Here is a 10,093-nt window from a genome sequence, read left to right as displayed (position 1 = left end):
TTTATAAATTAATGAATTCAAAACCCAAATAAACAGGGAAGGTGGGGAAAGAAAAAAAATTATAAGGTCAAATTTCTTCTAAATTCAGCTATTTCTTATCCTATTTCTATTATCCTAAAATAACCAAAAAAAAGCAGATTTCAAAATCCACCAAAGTTAACCCAAAATGTAATATCAATTAAAAACTTTTAGTGAACTCCTTAACCTGTCATTGCCATTGTAAAACATTTTGGGCTTTAATCATCGATTTCCCATAGCATTGACGCCCTGATCCCTGAATCTTCAAAAAGAGAGGCCAGAAGTGGAAATAACAAAATGAAACGTTCCCAAAATGTGGAGCTCATCAGATAAACCAGGGGAAGACAGATATGGATGATTCTAGAACTCTAGAAGATACACAGGAAACGCAGCTCCGTGAGTTAGATAAGAAAAGAAGCAGACCGACAAAAATCTAGAAATTTACAAGCCTTTTTTTAGAAAAAAAATCTAAAAAATAAATTAGATCAAAAAAAATATAATTATTATATCATTCACATTATTTAAAGATCTAAATATACTTTACATTAAAAACATGATCTTTGCACTAAATTATGTTATTTGTAACCGTTTGGTGATTATCATCCCAAAATCTGTCTACTTTACTCTAATTGGAACAATTCCCAATCATAAAAAAATCAAAACTTAATATTCTTATGAAATTATGTTATTTGTAATGGTAACAGTTTGGTGAATAACTGAATATTATTAATATAATCATTTAATATTGATATTTTTCACTGTTCTCCCTTTTTCAGCGCATTTTGCCTCCATGGAGTCACATTGGAAAAACCGCAGCTCGACTGCGACGCACGAGCTTAACTCACCGGACTTTATCTTTTAATATTAACAATAACAGATAAAGTGAATTTACAAGAGGGGGAAACACTTGTCTGTAGGCATACAAACAAGGAAGTCATGGCTCTATATTTAGACCTCAAATGCCCGACGATAAACATTCTACATGGGAAATATGTACCCCATCTATTATTAGTAATGGGTTAATTTCCCCGTCCGGCCCAAAAAAGACTCTTGGAGAACAGCGTTTGTCCAGAAGCCACAGCATATAGGTTTCTGAAATAGGAAAAGAATAATTTACCTTGTAAAATGCTATTTTTCTTATATTTTAAATAGATTAATTATAAAAAATTGGATGGAATTTGCAATCATAGTTAGATGGTCGTCCAATTTTTTGAGCTTGGAACATAACATTTTATTACTTAAAAGTTAAAATATGTTTTATTTCTGATGTAAAGTTCTTAAATAAACCATATTTGTAGAATGAATTCATTTTTTTGTCTATAATAATACTATTTATCTGCTCCTTTTTTTCCACCAAGACACTTGGTGGAAAAACGTCAGAGCCTTAGCCTTTTGTACCCGAGTCAAGAATGGAAAATTGTGCCCCCAGCTACAGAGACTATTTTATTTGCACTGCCCTTACACACTGCCTTTACACACACCTGCCCATGAACACACATATACACATACACTGCACTTACACACGACTGCCCACACACACTGCCTCTACACTCGAGTGTTCATAAACACTCATATACACATACACTGCCCTTACACACGCCTGCCCACACACACTGCCTTTATACACACCTGCCCATGAACACACATATACACATACACTGCACTTACACACGACTGCCCACACACACTGCCTCTACACTCACCTGTTCATAAACACTCATATACACATACACTGCCCTTACACACGCCTGCCCACACACACTGACTTTACACACACCTGTCCATAAACACACATATACACATACACTGCCCATATAAGGACCTGCCCATTAACACACATATACACATACACTGCCCTTACTCACCTCTGCCTTTACACACACCTGCCCATAAACACACATATACATATACACTGCCCTTTTACACACACACATATGCACATACACAAGTTTGCTTGATCAATGACGTCATTCTAATTGTCTTGTTTCATGTCACTTTTTTAAACTTCTCTGCTCCAGACCATCACAACAAAAAAAAGAAGAATTAAGCCGACGGTTCTGGTCGTCAGGCTGACATATAACGTCAATGCTCCTTGTGGCAATAAGCTAATGATTTCCTGCACACGTATACAGCAAAGTACATTCTTGACCGATATGGGCGATTTTCCATGCTGGAGAAGTTGGTCCTCAAGTTACACAGGAAGTTTAGAATGTTAGGAACTAAAACTGCAAACAATACTGAAACGTTTAGCCAAAATAACAAAGGTAACGACATCTTCGACTATAAGGAACTTGGCAAGAGCTGAGCTATCTGTATTGTTAGTGAATATACAAACGAAGCTGGTGGTCCCCCGGATCAACGAGTCTTTAAATGACCTTCAAGAGGCATTGCTCAGGAGTCTGCCCCATACAGGGGACAATATACACAGTGAGTAGGTGTGGGGCCCCTATGGGACAGAGACAATCATTTGTTATTGTCATTGGATCCAAGGAGACAGTCTTACAGGCTGTTGGCTGAATCTCCCGGGAGGAGGAAGGATGCTTTGCATGTATACAATGGAGCTAATTTAAAACTCCACGTCGCAAAAAAAAAAAATGCTTTTATAATGACTTACGTAGGCCAGAAAAAAATTCTAGAAAAATACCAGCATATCATTATTAAATTAAAAAAAAACAGCTAATATCTTGATTTTATTGTGGACGGATTGTGGTGGATGAGTGGAAAAGCCTCCTTGAAGAGGTGGTAGAGGGTAATACAGTGATCATGCATGGGATAGGCATACGGCTCCTGAATCTAAGACGAGACCAACTGATTAAGGTTTTGACGAGACGGGGGCTGAATGGGGCCGATCGGCATTTTTTATGCAAATTCACCCAGGTTTTCTCAAACTGAAATATAACATTTTGGAAACATTTAACAAACTCTAGACATTTTAGGGGGGTATCTTGTGAGGGGTAGAAGGGCATATCTATGTATGTTATATAATGTTTACTGTTTACTATTAGAAAGTGGCTCTGAAGTCCTCGGCTTTTCTGGCTAACGTCATTTCCCGTCGGGCGACCCCCTCCTAAGAATTTCCTTCGATGCGATCCGGAGATAAACGAATCGATATGTACACAAGCAGAGGACTCACAAACAACCAGGATAATTTAAGTAACCAGGGATGCTTTTCTTTGTTAAAGGATCAAAACATCCTGTCCAAAGTCCCCGACCCACCCAGAGGCAGATGCCAGAGACAGAAGAGAACCCATCCCAGATGTTATTCCACCCCACTGGGGAAAAAAGAAAAGACCAAAATACTTTTCAAAACACAAAAAGCCCAAGAAAATGGCTTTACCAGTTCTGTGTACTTTTGGATTCACACCTGTTAATGTCTTCACAATGATCTGGCCCCCGACCAATGTTCTAGGACAGAACCCTAGAGATACGTCAGTGCTTTCACCTACAATACGGACAACATTTCTGTAGGAGGCACAAAAAATATATGTTTTTATTAAAAAATATATTTATTTCAATTTTGTGGATTTGTTCCCTTTAAAATTGGAAATATTGGTTAAAAATGTTGGTTAGAAATATTAGAAACGACGTATTTTTTGCTTTTATTCAGCATTTCATGTCATTTTCAGTCTATTCTTAACACAATATGTTATCCAAACCATGATTATTTTGAATTTTTATTAATTAGTTTATTTTTATTATATCTTATATATTTTATATGATATATTATATATATATATCACATATATAAAAGTTATAAATGTTAATATATATTACATTTAAAAGTTATACAAACATATATATGTATATATTATATATATATATATATATATATATATATATATTACATATATAAAGGTTCTAAAAGTTTATATACGGTATACTCTATATCCACAAGTTCAAATTCATAATGGCACTTTTCTTAATTTTAAGTTTGTTTTGTTTTTGCAAAAATTACTAGTGGACACTAATGACACAATGGTAAAATATTTTCAAGTAATATTTATATATATTGGTCAATAAATAAACTTAAATTGACAGTTTCACCTACGTTATTTATTCCTTATGGTTTGTATTGATCAATTTTTGTTAAAGAAAAAAAAATCTATAGGAGAGCCTATAAAATGAAAGTAGTTAATAATGGACAATTATTTTTTTATTAAAATACCGGTAAGTCTGTTTAAGGATTTGTCTTGAATAACGACATATAGGTCAGAAAGTCGTAATTATTAAGTAGAATTGGCCTATTTCCAAGAGATTGACGGGGAACGTCTCTGGCATACTATAAAAGACTATTTTTAGGAAGAGGTTATTTTAAGATCCATTGAATCCAGAGACAAGGAAAGGCTCCTATTCATGCCTATTTGTATCTGTGTGCGGAGTACGAGCGGACAGACAATGTTCATACACGTGCGTATACATTTAGACGTACGCCAAGGGCACATCATCTTCCGAATACTTCCGTTAGGTGTTTCTTGGAACGTCATTTATAGGTTAAAAACGACACAGAACTTTGGGGGGCTGTTAGATTCAGGAGTCATACGCCTGCCCCATATATATATAAATAGTATTATATTATTATAAATATTTTACTATTGTTTCAGTTGTAGCCATTATTTGAAAAACCAAAAAAAAAACCTTAAAATTATGTTTCAGTTGTAGCCATTTTTTGAAAAACCAAAAAAAAAACCTTAAAATTATGTATTAGCTGTATTAGTCTCTACCACTTCTGGAAGGCTGTTTGACTTATCTACCACCCTCTCAGTAAAACTTCCTTCCATTCCATCTCAGCCTCTGACTCTTTAAAATTGTTAAATTCTGGTCTCTTCCCAACTGTCCTTTATGTATTTAAATGTCTCTCTCCCGTTCCCTCTCTCTTCTCTCCATCATTCTCTCTCCCATCCACTCTCTCTCTTTGCCCTGTCACTCTCTCCCATGCCTTCTCTCTCTCTTCTCTCCCATCTCTTTCTCCTATCGCCTCCTTTTTCTCTCCCTGTCTCTCTTTCCCTTCCCCTCTCTTTTTTCTCCTCCGTCTCTCTTTCCCTTCACCTCTCTTCTCTCCTCCATCACTCTCTCCTGTTTCTCCTATCTCCTCTCATCTCTCTTCTGTTTCTCTCTCTCTTTCTACTGCCCTCCATCTCTCTCTCCCATCCCTTTTCTCCTCTATCTCCTCTTTTTATTCTCTCCTTGATCTCTCTCTCTCCATCCCCTCTCTCTCTCCCATGCCCTCTTTTTTCTTTCTCCCATGTGTCTCTCCCATCCCCTCTCTCTCTTCTCTCCTCCAAGCCGGACATATTGAGTTAAGTTTTCCTGATCATTTTAGTTGTCCTCCTTTGAGTTCTCTCCAGCAGGTCAATGTCTTCCTTAAGCAGAATCCACATATAACGCGGGCTGATGCATTATTTTATGGTCAGGTGAGGAGTACGATTTAAACGTATAGTGAATTATTTTACGGGAAGGCGACATACGGCTTGCTCATCTGTAATTGGTCGCTTTGGCAACGACTTTCTCCGCACGACACTGGACGGGCCGACCGCGTCAAATAAACGTTGATACTCCATCCTTGATGCAGAGCGCATCCGGGCCGAGGCTTTTTAAAGGGCCCTTATCAGAGCCGAGCGCTGAAAGATCAAGTGAGAGGCAGCAGGAAACCGCGAAAAAAAGAAGCAATTAAGGAACAAACCAAGAAAGAGCAAAAATGCCTTAAAACAATGATCGGGGTTAACGGCGAAGCATCAAAGAGCTTGAAAAGTGAAAACTAGCGTCACAACGTCATTAACAGCCAGACGAAGACACGTCAGCTGTGACCTGAAGAGCTCAGAGAAGCCTACAATCTGCCGGCACATCGGCCCCATTCGGCCCCCGTCTAGTCGCCCGTTTCTCCCGCTGTAAAGACTCAGACCTTAATCAGTCGTTGGTCTCGTCTTAGATTCAGGAGCCGTATTTCTATCCCATGCGTGTTTAAATCCCCTATCCCGCTGTATTAACCTCCAATGAATACTTTGTAACCAAACCACAGATGTTCTACAGGTGGGATTAATGGCTGTAAAGAGTTAAAGGACATGACCCTAGGGGTAGGTCTGAGTGACCTGTGCCAGTCTGATGGGATAAAAACGTAATGGGCGCCTCTGTTACTGTTTCAGATGGCGTCGGCACATGAATCACGACGATCCCGATAGGCTTTTACCATGTAGGGGACCTCCGAGTCCTAGGTCTCCCCCACAGGCTTCGTGGTGCATAAGTAGATCTTTTGAAGTTGGCGCCTATGACATCTACTGAAATTATTTACTGCCCGGGACAGGCTCTTATTTATCACACGACTGGGGCAATTAAAATAGAAAAGTTGGCTATTTCGACTTTTCTTGACCCATAACGCAAACACACGTATGTGAGCACGGATTACATACATGTTCAGAGCAACAAATACTGTAGCTGGATCTGGATATGATGAGATCACATAACGGAGCCAAACCTTCTGTTCTACTGATGCAACCGACGTCTTTAGCTGCTGCCGGCCACTATGGCTCGAAATGCGATGCTTTGGGCAATATGGAATACATGCATGTTACATTACAGTTACATTGTATTTATATATCGCCAGCACATTCCGTAGTGTATGTTAGTATATGTTAATATACATAATACGGTTAGACACAAACCAATAAATATGTTGGCAGGAATTGAAATTCGGCGCAAGACACCACATTTTTATTAAGCAACAATATAATAATTTTATAAATAATGCTATTTTTTTATAACTAAAGAGAGAAACTGAATTCCCCTCCTCCCCCCCTCCTTCCATATTGCATGATCCGATTCTCTTATTCACTCTTATTCGTCTTGCGGATGAACCCGGTGACACTCAAGGGTTAAAAAAACACAAAGCTTAGACTTAGTAATACGCTCATTGCTAAAGAGTTTTTTTTTTTTCTTCTTTTTTTGAAGTCAGACCTATGTGTAAATTCCCTTTCCTTCCTCATCGGGACAGACACACGTCTCTCCCACCCCCCTTTTCCTTCTGTCCCCCCCCCCACCAGTTTACCCCTGGTCTCAGGAGTCCCCATCCCCGGCAGCTGGCGCCTCGCAGACTCTGAGATGACATGGTAGTGAGGTGAGCAGAGAGATGGACGTGAGGTGGGGTGAGGAGGGGGCTGAGGGGCAAGAGGGCAGGGTCGAGAACAACAGGGTATAAATCCCATAGGGGGTGAGATGCTATCCAACCACTGACAGGGACCTGCTGGAGATGCACTCAATGGACACGATGGGAGCACAGACCTTCTCGGTGCTCCTCTGCACGCTTCTGATGGCTTCAGGTGAGCTTCATCCCATCTCCACCGGCACACACACAACTGCATAGACTACCGACATAAAGGGGACCAGAGAAAATACAAATTACGTGGCTTGCTTTACTAGGCATGATTACGATGAGTTTTTACTCTGCAATCTACAAAAAATCCCCCAAATTCTATTCCTAAACCTAGGAATTCCACCGAGCTAGAGTTACCAAAATAATCTCCTTTTCTTCCGAAAAGCTTACACTTGTTCACACAAATTGGGTTATTTTTGCCTTTTCATTTTTCCGATCAACGGTTCATCAAATTGTTTTATACAGATTTTTGCTTGTCAATCCCAATAATCCGAAAATGTTTTTCTTAAAACTTTTGCAGGAAAAGCACAAAAACCCCCCACAAATCCACTTTTGTATATCTCAAAATGCTTTTTGCTAAAAAAATTAATTAAAAAAAATCAAGAGTCATTTTAAGATTATTTCAATCACGATTTAAAAAAAATATTTTAATAACTTAACCCTTATGCCTCTGGAATGACCTAGTCTACTCTTAAAAAGTTGCCCCAAAAATGAGTTTCTTGTTGTTTTTTCTCCTGAAAAACTAAAATACCTTAAATTGAAAATGAAAAAGTGTGTGAAATCTTTTATAAAGATGAATTTTAAACGAGATGTCCTGTTATAATTCACTAATTCCATTTACGGTGTTCCTTTAAGATAAGAAGAGTTGATATTAAAATTAAATAGTTTATAAAAGAATGTTCTCGTTTCTCTCGGAATGTCTCGGAAGAGATTTTTTATTCTGGAAGAGTAGCAGCAAGCTTAGCATCCACCGATTATGACAAAACTCAGCAACGGGAGGACAATTAATACAATTTATGCCTCCAGAGAGCGGATACTTTGGCTCCAATCCCAGGAACATGGCCAAGTATACAAAAAGATCAGAATAGCACCAGAGAACGAGACAGACGATGCTCTGGTACTTAGAAAAGCATCAGGAAAAAGTGTTGATGCTTGAAATTTTTTGGATATTTTTCTTTTTTTATTTAATTTGTATTGTATTTCTTTTTTTGTTATATCTAGTGAATTGTGCAAAGCCAAAAATGGAAATCATTCCATCCAATGGAGAGATATACTTAGGAGAAAGCAAATACTTTATATGCAAAGGTATGTTTCAGACAAATTCCAATCTTTTTAGACTTCTCCGATCTACTTCTTCAAGACTTTTTAATTTCTTAAAAATATTATATATATATATAATTTTTATATTTTTTTTGCATTTATTTATTTTATTTTTTCATTATTATTATCTATTAAAACTATAATATAATTTTATCTATTAAATTATAAAAAAAAAAGTTGTAACTTGATCCCAATATAAGCTAACATTCTTTACAATTGTCCATCTATCAATCCCAAAATGTTATATATATAAACCCGCAGTTTCTAGTGACGCGACTCTGAAATGGCTTACGTCAGATGATGAGGAAATTGAAGATGAGCCAGGAAGGTATCAGCTGAAGACTTTAGATGAAACCACCATGGGCCTGAGCGTAATAAAATTGGGAATGGAGTCTGACCAGCTTATCAAGTGTCAAGCAACCTTTGAATCCGATGAAACTATTGAGAAGGAAATCATGCTTACTGTTATAAGTGAGTTGTTAAAAGTGATACATTACTTGTTCTCTACAGAGGAAGTTTCACAGACCATGAGTAAAGGCTGAGACTTGAGATTAGCAAACTCCTTTGAGAGATAGAATCCTTGATCTCCTTATTTCCTTTCGGATGTATAATGTTCTAAATTAGAACCCTGACACACAGATACGGGCTCATTCTGTTTCACGATCCATGTATCTGAAAGAAACATCTTCTAGAGAGAAAAAAGTGAAATGGTCCCAAACATAGAGGACCTAGTTTCAGAAAGCCCCCTTTGTTAATCCCCATACCCCATTTCAATGTAGATATCACAATATGATTTGGAAAGAGAATGATTAAAAAGGTTTTAGATCATTTTATTAAATGTAACACTTTTCTTTGCTACAGAAAAGCCAAAAATTGTAGGAAACTTCGAAACAGTTAAAGAATTTACAGCCGGCACCACGGCAGAGCTCCGGTGTTCGGCCGATGGAATACCCGCACCGAAAGTATCCTGGCTTCGTGATGGACGAGCACTGCCTTCTTCTCAAGGTTAGTGTCAGGGGCTTTTATATCGAGCTTAAATCACTCCGGATGTCATTGACAGATGTAGATTTCTTAGACCCCTCATATATTTAGATTTGTCAACCATTTTTGTTTCCAGTTGGTTTATCCATCAGACTTGATGGAACTCTGGAGATAAAGAACATCCAACTGTCCGATGCTGGGACCTACACCTGCAAAGCATCCATCGAGAAGAGAGATGAGGTGGACATGAAGAATGTATCTGTCATCGTGAATGGTGAGTTACGTTATAATCAAAGCAGAGGTTCCCGAAGATAGTCAAAGATACTTTGATGGTATAGCTGGGATTCAGTAGAGGTGCCCGGTAACATTTTGAGGGTCATCTCCCTTGCCTGCAGTGACACATAATGTGAAATATGTCTTCTGCAGTATACAATTAATAAGCCTTTTGGTTTTGCTCCTCTGTATTGTTACACTAACAATACAGAGGATCTAAATGTGTCTTCATGTCCCCTTCCAGCTGCTCCAATTGTGCAATTTGAGACTTATAATACGAACGCTACCATCAAATCCAATACCTCTCTGACCTGTCTCGTTACTGGAAATCCGAAGCCCACAGTCACCTGGCAGAGG

Source organism: Sceloporus occidentalis, unplaced genomic scaffold, assembly GCF_023333645.1.
Source record: "Sceloporus occidentalis isolate IW3139 unplaced genomic scaffold, rSceOcc1.0.p SCAF_271, whole genome shotgun sequence".
NCBI lineage: Eukaryota > Metazoa > Chordata > Lepidosauria > Squamata > Phrynosomatidae > Sceloporus > Sceloporus occidentalis.
The sequence above is the reverse complement of the archived record's forward strand: the minus strand, read 5'-3'. Positions refer to the sequence as shown.